The 13,423-nt window shown below is 41.5% G+C and overlaps 1 pseudogene; it reads right to left on the bottom strand.

Moving 5' to 3' along the window:
* Nucleotides 1-12,441: 12,441 nt before the first annotated feature.
* On the bottom strand, nucleotides 12,442-13,066 carry LOC149288553 (E3 ubiquitin-protein ligase Rnf220 pseudogene; annotated as a pseudogene).
* Between the last annotated feature and the right edge of the window lie 357 nt (nucleotides 13,067-13,423).

Raw genomic sequence — 13,423 nt, 5'->3', positions numbered from 1 at the left:
AGCTAGGACTGTTCCTTTTCTGGAGGCCGCTATGTGCCCAAACACACAATGTTAATGATTTTTCTTGATACCTGTAGTGTTTCTTATACTATGTGCCAGAGTAGAGTCAGACGACTTGCTCATGTGAGCTAACAATCTACTTAATACACCCAGGACTGCCTTTAATCCTAATGCATCCTTTGGCTAGTGTCCTCGGCAAGTGCCTTTGTACAACATACATTCCTAACTTTCTTGAGAGGTCTTTGGGTTCTAAAACAGATGGCACATTCATGTCTAGTCTAACCTCAAAAGCCCGCAATCTGTTAGCCGTTTTACCCACCTAGAGCTCCATCTACTTGAAAGGGGGAAAAGGGGGAGAGCTGAGGGGTTCTATGGGTGCCTCACCATGGGGCATCTGCCTAATTTGTTTGAAGAGCGAATGGGTTAATAGTCTCTATTTCCAGCAGGTCCAGCCTGGTGTATATTTCAGACAGAAACTAAGGAGAGAAAACACATCGGGGGGGGGGGGAGATGGGGACCAGCCAAAAAAAAAAGCCAGAATGGGAGAATAAGCAGCACTTCTGTGTTGCATTGTCCACGCTTGGCCACTAATTTGCTGATTGCATTCTCCTGCAGCAGGGAGAATGTTACGGCGGCTTAAGGCACAAATCAGATACAAGATAGAAAAAGGCCCTGTGTGGAGTAGTAAACCAATTAACATAGCGTTTTGTGCTACGACTGCTCCTTTTGATGGCAAGCTGGGCGGGGGGCGACGGGGAGGGGGTCTGTCAGCTTGTACCGTAACCTGCTGCCTAATAACCATAAAGTTACCATTATTTACGGTACAAGATATTAAATAAATAATGGGGAGAAAAAAAAAATACAAGCGCATGGGAGAGAATGAAAAATTCAAAAGCACTTACTGCTCACAAAAACTTTCAATCCGGAACATTTTGTTTTATTCTGTTACTTCCGGGGGGAAAAAATGGTTTGTGAAATCCAGTTTTTAATCCAAATCATACGGTATGCTGGAAATGGCATATCTAATCATAAGTAATAAAAATCAGTAATTCTGCTTTTTTGTATATAACATCTATAGTGGCAATTATATTTTAGGGTGTTTTTTTTTGCTCTGGAATTGCAATAGAAAATAAATTATCCAAGTGCGTCTATCGGTATTTTTGGTTCTGGTTGTGATCCCAAAGGTTGAGCTGATTCTCTCTTAGTTTCCCATTTCCCAGCAAATCTACTCTGTAGACGAGGGACAGTAAGGCCAGAAAACGTCAGGAAAGGGTCTTTTAAATGTCAACGGCATTGTTTAGACACAATAAATATCCCAGCTGGCAAAATCTATGAATTTCTTAATGGGGTTTCAGGGTAGCCTTGGATTAAGACCTAAAATCCTTAGAGTTATTGAAGACGGAGTAAACACTCGTCCATTTGCTCCCTGCAGGGAAGGGGCTATTGTCAGGGGCAGTCACAATCTACATAGCTAAATGGTTCCTCTTTTTGTGTTTTGAATTACCCAATTTGAGAAGTTGGTGTGATGTGCATCTGGATGGCATTCCATCAGCTCTCCTTCCTGTCTACTTAGTACTGGTGTTCACTTACAGTCAACATTAACAGGTCTTTTACGTTGCTTGGGGGTAAGGGGTTAAACTCAAAAACCCCCTTCTCTAGCCTTTTTGTCCCTTCTCTGGCTGGTGATTCTCTGCCCTTTACAACAAAAGCCTTTAAAAGCTGATTGTGATTCAAAAACACTTTTTCTTCCCCTTCTGTTGGGCAGGTCCTGTCGCTACCCCATCCATTCTCAACCTCCCTCATCAACCCCCCTCGGGAAAAAAAAAGAGACTGTACAATGGATTCCCCTCAGTGCCTCGTCATTCAGATTATGTAGAAGCAGTGCTTTTTTGGGGGAAGCCGGCCTTATCCAGCCTTTTGTGAGGTCTGTGCCCCATGCCATAAGAGGTCAACCAAAAGAGACCTCCAGCACACCAACCACAAACAATACACTTCTGCTCTTTCCTGTGATTAGAGGCCAAGGAGCCAGCAGTCACTACAGCCATTGGAAGAACACGAAATTCCTATCCGATATAAAGACCCTAAAACAGAGGATTAGGATTCCTTTAACTAACTCACTGAGTCACAACGTAACCAGCGTCCATATCGTTCTTTGAAGAGACTGGAGAAGTTGGAACAAAGTAAAGTAATACCCCAATGCACACTCTACAAGCCTGTGCTTAGGATGGATTTTTAAAGGACACAGTTAAATGCCCCCCCTTTGCATTTTGGCTTCTGTTTTATGCCAGAAGATGTACTTTTGGTCCACGAGAAGCGCTTCAGCTTTTCCAGAATGGCCGTCCACAAATCAGCTGACATCTACCATTTTTTAAATTCCCTTGCGTTTCCAACTGGTGGGGTTACAGATGATGATGATGATGATAAGGGAATTTGCAATTAACTGCTTAAATTAGCATTGCATCCACTTACAGATCACTCTAATTAATTATCATAATTTATCATTAGCATATGATTGGTGGAGGACCGAGAGGGTGATCATATGGTTTGTTATTATGAGCACCCCCCCCGAGACTTTTCCTTTTATAGAAATATTAAACAACAAATGTATTGATCATGGCTACAATGACCAAAAATAATAAATTGGCTAAAAAAAATAATAAAAATAATAATAAGAATGATAATAATAATTTGTCATTCTTAAAAGCTTTGAACATATTTTTTGGTGAAAAATTAAGATATTAAGATGCAAAAAAAAAATTTTGTTGATTGTGAAGTTTAGAAACTGAAAATTTTGATCTCTAATTTTTTTTTTTTAACCATTAGGGTAAAAGAAGAAAAAAAATGAACGTAGCACGTCCGAGCAACAAATACAAGTTTGTGAGAAAAAAAAAAAAGTTGCTGTCAGCTTAAGAAAAAGAAATCTTCCTTTTTGTCCTCGTTCAAAGCCTTGGCTAATTACTGTGGTCACACTGCATGTTATCTGCTATCTACCAACAAGAAAGAGGCCGGCCGAGGCAAACGCATACAGAATGGGGGTCTGGATATACAGAGGAGGGTGGGCAAAGTGAAAAAGAGGGGAAGAGGGTAAATAAAAGAAAGATATCATTTTTCTTGGTGTAAGGTTGTTAAGGAAAAAAATAAGAACGGGGAAATAAAAGAATCAGACAATACCGGAGAGACACGCACATTCACCATGAACTCTCTATCAGCTTTCACGGGGCAATACATTTTATTTGTTGGCAGCTTTAACTTATCGCCGTCTTGTTTTTAATGAGGTATAATAAGGGGAACATTTTGGAACGCCGCGGTCCCTCTATTTTATCCGACAAACAGCTGTGTCGTGCCAGGGCCGGAGAGAATGATTCATATCTCGCCACATGCATACGCTAACACTCCAGTAATTACCCCAGCATCTTCAATAAAGCAGAGCCTTAAACCTGTCGCTCGGATTACAAGCGAGAGGTGCCGTATCTCGTAACTGGGACCACTATCGTCGCAATGAATTTACCGCCAGAGCGCGGCAAGGATTAGCATGGGCTACAGCAAAAAAAGGATGCACCCATAAGACCCCCCAAAAGAACACAAGGGTGTTACTCTCTCAATCAGTCCCTAACCTCCCCTTATATCTTATGTCAGCATACAACAGACTGCGCCCATCCATCACCCATGTCTCGTATCGATCTGTTGCTGCCAGGCCTTTCTCTGCTGAGTCCTGGGAATACAGCCGGATCCGTAAGCGAGTTTGTCTTTAGGTGTGTGCGCATGCATAACTTTGGGTGCAGGGCATGCACAACCATATCATCCTTTAATGGCCTTAGAATGCAAGAAGCAATAGTCCCCAGCTCTCTCATTCAAGGGGTTAGTAGGGCCTGAAAGAAGTCGGTACCTGCTTCTAAATTCAAATCTTATACCTAGGCTAAGCTTCAGGGTGTTAAACTCAGTAACTCAGGGAAAAAAATGTCCAGAGTTTAGATATTTACCTTATTAGCTAATAAATAATCAACAGTATGTATCACTGCATAAGGGTCAAGTGTTCTTCATTCTAAAAACCTGACGTGTCTTTGGCCCAGGAACACTCAGAGGTTTAAGACAGTCTAGCTTATGACAGACATAGACCTGTAGGGTAACCACTATCCTTAATATCTGTCCATTGGGAAAAAAAACATATAGAGATATATATTCCAAAAATTTTTTTTTCATTACTTATCCTAAGGTCCTGCTAATGCAAGTATAGGCACCAACATTGCCCATGGTAGATATTTACTGGGGTCTGTGGTGGACAATTTAATGATGTTATATGGACCTTCACAAACCTTGTCATGGACGCTGGTGTCCTCGTACGGACACTTAGTCTATCTCTGTGCTAATATGGACGTGATCTACGTATTTAACAGTCTAACTCAACATCATATGGTATATTTTCACTATAAGGTTGGATTATGAGCATAGCAGTAATCAGGGGGCACTAATGCGATAACGCACTCTCAACTAGGAATTCATCTACTAGAGGCATTTATTAGTTAATAACCCTCACACCAGCTTGTGACCCTGTCCACAACAGATTCTAATTGGTCACATGACTAGTTAACCTTCTCAATGCCAAAGCTGTGAGCAATGCATTGTAAAGCACTGGAAGGATTAACCATTAACCATAGCCACCCAACAGTTGAAGAACCACATAACAGCTAAATAATCAGATACTTAAGCATGAGCTATGAGCAAAAACACCTGCCATAAGGTCTGTGCCTCATTTAACCCTTGATATCTCTCTCTGGGGGCAAATCTGTCACCGGATGCCACTAAAAGCCATTATTAGCATTTTTCGCACATATTGACATCTTTGTCTTTCCTTTCTCCAGGGCCATGAGTGATTGGTGTGGACAGAGGGCCTATACGGACTTTATCTCCATGGCAAATATATTGACGGCATAATATTACTGTCCCTTGCAGGATGGAAACTTATGCAAAATCAGGATGAAAAAAAAAAATGTTGACGCCGGGAGACAAGAGAATTGTACAAGGTGCCGGTGACCCTGCTGCGGTGACAGGTGCCCTAGTTGACGTATGTATACCTCGCACATTCTATAGTCTCCTTTTTTTAATTTTATAATTCCTCCCAAAAGACCCATCAATCTGATCAGCACAACACTGGGAACATTTATGGGGAACGTAAAGATGAAAATAAATAATGGGTTTTGTTTACTACTAAAGATTTTTTTATGTAAAAAATCCTATTCCAATTTAAAATTTTCATCGTGCATTTATTTACCTTCGTGAGACTGATTTAGTCTTTTTTACACAACGTATCAAAAAGTATCAAAAGTCAATTTATGAAGTCCTATTTCCACCATAGGAAGGGGTCCTTGAACAAGAGACTCTAAATAAGCAATAATATGTGTTTAAAGCAGTCTCACCCTTTAATCTATTACTATATCCCCTTAATTACATTTCAATACATCGTATCTCACAATGAAAAAGCTCTAGAGAATGGTAAGATAGAAATAATTTGCACAAAATAGAAGAAAACAAAAATGCATTAAGCGATGTGAGTTTGTCAGGTTGCAACATTAGCTCACATAGCCTTCCAGCCATTGAGAGACATGGGCTTCTTGACCTTAAAATTGCTCATTAATATTTTAGACACACAAGGAGTTGTGCCTGCAAACCACCGATGGTCTCAGGAGGGAAACCGTGTAGCAGCACAACGTGATATCACATCAGAGAGGTTTTTTTTTTTTAAAAGCGGAACAATAGCAGATTCCAACTAAGACAATAACTCTCAATAATGTTACCCACTACCTGGTGGCTTTGATGTCACGGGCGTATGTGATGTATTAAAGTACAAAACGTCCATGTATGAGCTTCATTGGGCTATAGAATCTGGAAAGAAAGGCTTTCCAACATCATAGCAGGTGGGAAACCACTGTAGAGCATGGCATCACCAAGATCCACCATTGCTACCCAAAATACTCATCAAAAATAAAGAAGGCACTTAGAAATCTTAACATCTAGTTAAGAAACTGTTGCTTCCTGCTTCCACTTTCTCTCTCAAGTATTTGGTCAAATGGTTCAAGCAACCAAAAATACACTTCTGAGACCAGCTCTTACCACGTATGGATACACCTCTAACTGTCCTTAACACCCACGGCTATTTTTACGTATTACGTTTCTTTTTTTTTTTTTTGCTTTGTTTTATTGACAGTTTTATTAGTTCCATTGCACATAAAGCAGAGGATAAAGTCATAACACGGTCCCAATAAAACTATCCAAAACTGGAAAGCGCAAATAAAATTGTAGCCATAAATAACAAAAAAATGAAATAAAACCAAAATTCCTAGAAGCCCGTTATAAAATTGTGTGAAGGGGAATCAACGACGGACATAAATTAGGTGGCGGCTGACAGTCCTCCTGTTCTCCAAGCGTAAAGCAGCCTTCGGCTGTAAAGTGTCACGCGGAAAAACGCTAAACAAGAAAATCGGGGCTGATTTACTAAAAGGTGAAAAGCTGGGAATGAAAACATTAGGTTTTTCAGTTTGAATTCCATCCCTCTGTATATTACATTAAATCTAGTTTGTTTTCTAGATCCAATTCTAGAATACAAGAACTTTTCCCAGACTTCCAACCCAACACACAAGGAAGGCCAACAACAGTTTTAATAATACAAGAGGGAACAAGGGGGAAGATGGGCCATAAAAAAAAAATATGATGTTATTTCTAATGCCTGGTCATGTAACTCTGTCTGACAGTGTTCCATCTTGATGATCCTACTACAAAGGTACACATGGTCCTACACGGGAACTCTCAGGGTTTTGCCCAGAGACTCCAGGTAAAAGTGTTTCCCCCCCCCAGGTCTTCAGGTCACTGCGGGCAAAGTCCTGGTCCCAATTCCCCTCCAAAATTGGTGGGTTTTCAGGGGCATCAACGTGACCCCCCCACAACGTTGGAAGGACCGGCCAATGACATTAGCAGGACCTACTACATGCACCCCGCAAAGGGGGGGGGCAGAGAGCATCCAGGTATGTGCATGGTAGGAAACAGTGGAGGAATCCTGCCTGGTAGCATGAATTCTTTATGAATTCTACATACTACGGGGCAGTATTTGTCAGACTGAACTGTGGAATCATAGGTGTCAGGTTTTAAATGGCCAAGATGGCAACACTAAGCATTTGATGGTCTCCATGCTGGGTTTCTCACCTTAGAAGGAACTACAGATTAATGTAAACGTCCAAAAATATGCAAATTCTTCTTTAAAAGTCAGTAGAATGAGATGTCTGCTTGAATGGCTACCTATGAATTATAGGAGTTGTGGTCCACAGAACTTGGGAGTCTCAGAGGCTGCCTAATTCTGATTTAATGGGGCGCACACAATATATGTATTTTTATGAACGTATAATAATAGTGCTCAGATTTTTGGCAGGGGGCAGTCTTACTTTTCGCAGATTACGCCAGTTAAGCCTAAAGCCAACCCTAGCCAGGAGATCGTAAAACGTCCAGGACATATGGAACCCCGTGAAATGCTTACGCTGAAACTTTAATGAGACTGTCTAATGCAGAACAGTCATCAAGGTGTTAATTTGTATATCTGACCGCACTTACTAGTCAATTGGGACTTTTACAGTTAAAACGAGATAAAAGCAAACAAAGTGAGAAAAAAAGAGATCACATTGAAAGAAATAAAGAAAAAATCCTCTAAGCCAGAGAGAACGGAGATATAAACCCTGCCGTCCGTCCATGTTCAGCCATAACATGCTTGATACATTTAATGAACATAATAATGATTATATTGGCAAGTACAGCATCCCCGATGTCGTTAAAGCCCCGGCAGTGGTGTGTGACTTCTTTTTAACACTTCCTCTCCCAGTTGGGAAATAGGAGAAAGTGAAAATAGAGCTCGGCAAGGAGTTTCTTCTTTTACAAATTGGTGTTTAGCATAAGAAGAGGTGCGAGGCCGAGAGAAGGAAGGCAGCGAGGAGAGATTTCCTCTACCCTGTTGAATAGTTTGCAGACATGAAAGAGCAATTGGACGCAGAGCAGAGGAGATGTTTACAGGGGAAAAGAGGAGGGGTGCGGGGGTCTCAAGCCATTGCAACATCTGGTTAAGTACTGCTCAGTCCACTGCCAGGCTACCTAATTAGCACAACACTTGTGTCGGGAAATAAGGCTCAGCGCTTGCACCATAAGCGCCGGACGGCAGCTGGCGGATGTAGGGATAGGAGTGCATAAGGCGGCTGCCGTTACGAGCGGGAGAATATCGCGGTGTGTGTGCCGCGGTCGGCACGGGATGGGCCGAGGAGGCAGCTGATCCGCGCGATCCTGGAGAAGGGAAAACTGTGCCCTGGTGACTATGAAGTCCTTTAAAGAGAATTTTTTCTATGCAGCTTGTGGATGAAAAAAAGAGTTATAAAAAAAAGTGCATGTTTTTGGGTTTTTTCCACTTTGCTATAAAAAAAATCAGCAGTATCTTTTAACCTCCGCAGTGCCATGGGGTGCATACCCCTGCTTGTTCCATTTTTTATTTTTTTTTACGTATATGTAAAGAACAACAGAAAACGTTTGTTATATGCGTAACCCTGTAAGCTCTGTGTATACGCTACCCTAGCACTCAAATGGTTAAAAATATAACTCCCAGAATCCTTTCTGGTTCATTAGTGGTAATATTTAGTTCTGTATCTACTAAAGCCTCTCTATTAGTTGAACCCCTTTAGTTTTAAGAACCTGAAGAACAGTGTGCCGGCCGCCAACCCGCTCTTAAATAGTTATTTTCTGAAGCTGTGATTATCACATTTAAGACGAAATTCTTCCTCTCTTCTAAGAACCCATTAAATCCTCCATTTACGTCAAACAATGTGAGTCAAACTCTTGCAAAAAAACCAAAAAAAAAACCCTAAAAAAAGAATCAACTGGTGGCGTGCCAGGTCCAGCATCTCTGGCCCATGCGCCACAAGATTTTCTTCCGGGTACCCCATCAAATCATGACCGTACCCCCGCATACCAAAAATGCAAAAGAATAAAAGCCTTGAGGAGGAATGAGGAGGAATGAGGAGGTTCTCCTGTGCCGTAATGTTTTGTACCTTTAAGACCCTGTCTAGATCAGGAAGGAAGCTGGATCCTTATATTCTCCTGAAGGAATGTCGCTTACTCAGAGTATCCTCGCTAAACCCCCTCTGAAAACCACCAACACATGCGCCAAGACATTAATGCCTCTGTAATGACATCAGAGCATCCAAATACACGCAGAATGCTTATTACTATTTATAAAGTGTTGTCTCTAGACATAGATACATAGGGGTCATATATATAAAACAGTTAGAGCAGGGCCCTCCTTACCACTTGTTTCTCGAATTGTCATGTTATATATATATATATATATATAATACATATATATATGTATAGTACTTGTTATGTCCTGTTTACTCGTTGTACATAGCCACGGAATATGATGGCGCTATGGAAAACAATAAATAATAATAACAGTTATGGAGCAGTGTTCTTAATGTAAAAAAGTTACCATGGAAACCGGTAAAACGTCAGTACTGGTTGCTCCACATTTAGAACTTTAGAGGTACTCTTAAGTTCCCCTTTATGAATATAAAGCAGACACAACAGTGCGAAAGTTGATTTAAAAAAAAAATATTGAAAGATATGTATCACTTTCTGATCTGTTTTGGCCCAACACACTTTCATTGGAATATATATTAAATAAATATCCTCCATACAAGCATTCACAATAATTAAATTGATAGGAAGGCAGATAAAATGTGTGAGGTGTAGCGTTATCGCAGCTGAAACACTTGCCCTGCTTCCTCCCCACTGACTGCATTGGGTTTGTTTTAAAAAAAAAAGTGATTCTTCTGAAGAGTTTGAAAAGTGCATTTATCACCATAGCAACCAATGGAATCGACCAATCAGCAGGGCTTCCAAATCCCACTACTCTTGGCCAGCTCTGGTGGTGAATGTCCGCAGACAGAGCAGCATAATAAATCACTTATCGGAATAAAAGCAATACGGCCCCCCCTTTTAATTCCTACAGTATAACATTCTCCCTGTGTCCAGCCATAAGCAATAAATCTCTCTGCAGACTACATGTTCTCTAACATGATCCTCACATTCCCCCAACAACTGCTGTTTTTCCGTGAAGCAAACATTGGGGGTTATGCGTAAGAGCGATTCTGATTTAAAGGTTAAAAGGTTGTCTTATTGCATTAGCAACCAGTGGAATGGGGAACCCGATTAAACCGCTTGCTATAGTCATAAGACCACTTTCAGACTTTGCACCAGAGTAACGTTTTCTACACAAAAAGCGATACTTGCTCCTTTTTAGAAGCCCCTGTAAAGACTGATCTGTTTCCATGTAAAGTAACGTGCGCTAAGGGGCATGCATCTGGCGTGAAAGCCTATGAACCAGGTGAGGGACGCTAAAGTGCTTAACATTATATTTTGCCACGGGATATATGAGAGGGGGCTTTAAACTTTAAAAAAAAGAAAAAAATCAATAAAAAAAACAAACAATGCATTTAAAAATATTCAAAAGATTGAGCGTTGCAAAGAGGGGGGTGGGTCAGATTTTTTTTTGGGGGGGGGGGTATTAGCTGTATTTTGCATCAATTGCTTCAATTATGGAAGTAAAGTGCAGGCAGGAATTCCAGATATGATCTAATAGATGGTTAAGCGTCTCCTTCCTCCTCTCCAGTCTTAATAGAACCAAACCAGTGATTAGGCATTCAGGGCATGAAGCTGGCATAGACACATCCAGACATAGCCAACTTAGGGCAGATGGGCAACCAACCGTACTCCTTTTCTCCATCCCTCCTCTGTACGTTGCCAGGAATAAAAAAAAAACATCCACGGTGCAGAACGGCTCAGCCGGCTCGGCGTAATGTTTGTGCGGTCATTGCAAGCACAGCTTGTGCGTTCAATTGCCAGTGATCTTGGGAAAATCCCTTTAACTATCCATATGTAATAAGAGATTATTATCATTCTGCTCCCTTTTCCCCACCGGAGGCGTTAACACAGACAACACTTTCAGGTACCGTAATTAAATACAGGGAATATTAATGTGACATATTTAAATTAGCGAAGGCTGGAAAAGAAGACGTTAACCTCAGCGTATTCATCGTGTTCCGGATCAGTGGTAATATTTTGCTACGTGGTTTGATCCATCTTACCGGCTGCGTGATGTGTGTGGAACATTAGAACTTAAACGCGTGTCGTCGTTGGGTTTCGGAAGACGCCGTTCTATGAATACACCTCTTGGAGCCTACAGGTTTCTACGGTTTGTAGGTCCTACAGAGTGTGTCCAAGAAGCGCTAAGCGGAATTTACAAGGCCGAATTGGTTTTACGGCAGCTGAGGTTGGTGTAGGTACAGGGGGCTTAATGGGAACCATTTTTTTTCTAGCCTTGGAAACTTAACTCTGTGTCTAATTCAAGCAGACAGACCGGGGAGGGAAAAAAGAGTAGCTCCGACCAAAGAGAAACAGACAGGACATCTCAATTACCCTCGGCGGTGTCGTAACGGGAGGACACGGAAGACGAGAAAGCCAAAGCTTCGCTTTAAGGGGAGAGAAGAAATTTACACTCCAGGAGAGAAGCCGAGTATGGGGGGGGGGGGGTGTGTGAAAGAAAAGTATCGCTTTGGTTTAAAAATGATCTTTTTTCACTCCTAGGGGAGTTTTTATCATCCCGGCCGTGTATGTGTCATTTTATATGCCGAGCTGGCCGAGAATCTCAGCAAGACGCATATCACTGCTGCCAACTGTGTCTGTATATAAGGGAGCCTATATAAAGAGCTACTAAACAGGGACAGAAATCCTCATATTATTTACATACCATGTACATGGATCAATGATAGGCTATCCCCAAACGTCCAAAACTCCCATGACTCTCAATCGGCTAATTGGCTAAAAACCCATAGAAGCTAAGGTGTAGCCCATGTTTGCATTATTTAGATGCCTGGTCATTGTATGAAGGTGACAAGGACTTCTAACCCCACAGAATAATTTGGAGTTCATCTTCTCCAGTTTTTATATAATTTTATGGAAATTTGTACCAAAGTGTGATTTGTTTTCATCAGTGGTGGGTGGTGGGTAGAGTATGTTATTTTCTCTAATGAAACCTTAGTAAATATCGCTGCTTGCGTTTCAGTTGGTGCTTAGAAGCCTCGATTTAATAAAGATTTTTTTACTTCTAAATAGTGAATTTTGTTTCTGATACATTGAAATTTAGAAATGTATTATTATTTTTTAAATCGAGGTTAAATAGGTTTTTATATTTTCTGAAATCATAAAATACATGATTACTGTTTTCTGAAGTTGTTTTAGAGAATCGTTGATGTTATAAGTAGATATTATGTGTTAGCGAGGAGCTTCTAATTGCAGCTTCCGCTGTGGAAGTTACCGGCGCGTGTACAATGGGCATAATAAAAATGATAAAATTGTACTTACATCTATCATTTCGATCTTCAGGGCTGGATGACGTTTCTCTGTCTGAAATCAGGCCGGACACAGCAAAAAGTTTTTTCCCTGCATCGTCCACTTTGAGCCCGCCTGGGGAGCCGGTGGGGATCTGAGCACCAAATTCATACTCTTTTCCGTCCGCGTCCGAGAAGCGCAGGTGTGGGGAATCAGTGTCATGACAGCTTTTGAGTCGCTTGGCTGGGGTAAAAGCTGACTGATAACTTTCACGCTCCTCAGGGGAAGTGAAAGGCCTAAAGGCACCCACACCACTGTGATTCAGCATGCTGATTGGAGAACAGTCCAGGTTGGGTGGGGCAAACTGTGGGTGCAGATGGAGAAGCGAAGGTGGGAAGTCACGGTTTTGGAAAGCTCCAGGTACCCCTCCTTGACGGTGATACATGGAGGTGAATGTATAGGAACCATTGGTAAATGGAATGTGGACCTCTTTGTCCACTGACACCGGAACCCCAAAAGGTCGCGGCTGTTGGCACGGTATGGATGCATCGCGACTTGCTTCGGCAGTGGATGCCAAGACCATTAGCGCCGGAGATGCCAGAGGGTTGGGGAGAAAAGAAGAGTTCTCCATCTTGAAAGCAGCCCGGTGCAGATCCATTACTGACTTGTAGACTCTTGCAGGATCAAAGGGTATGATGAAGGTTCCTCGGGGGGCTGGAGCAACCAGACCTGGATTAAATAGGGGCTCCGTCACTGCATTTCTTTCTTACAAAACCTGTGTTTCAAAAGAATGAGAGAAATACAAGCAGGTAGAATTGAGTTAGTTGGATGATGTTTAATGAAAATAGATTTTACTGTATTGGTCATCATTTGGCTTGAAAAATGGACCTCTGAGGTCCCGAAAATTCATGAGACTTGATATCTTCAGCAATGGATATTTTGGTCCACTAAAAGGTATCACTCCTTAAAAATACATAAGATAATCAATGAAAGCCCTGAATATTTACAGCAGTAC

This window comes from Sceloporus occidentalis, unplaced genomic scaffold, assembly GCF_023333645.1.
Source record: "Sceloporus occidentalis isolate IW3139 unplaced genomic scaffold, rSceOcc1.0.p SCAF_51, whole genome shotgun sequence".
NCBI classification, from domain to species: domain Eukaryota; kingdom Metazoa; phylum Chordata; class Lepidosauria; order Squamata; family Phrynosomatidae; genus Sceloporus; species Sceloporus occidentalis.
Note: the sequence above shows the minus strand (reverse complement) of the source record. Positions and strands in the feature narration are given on the sequence as shown.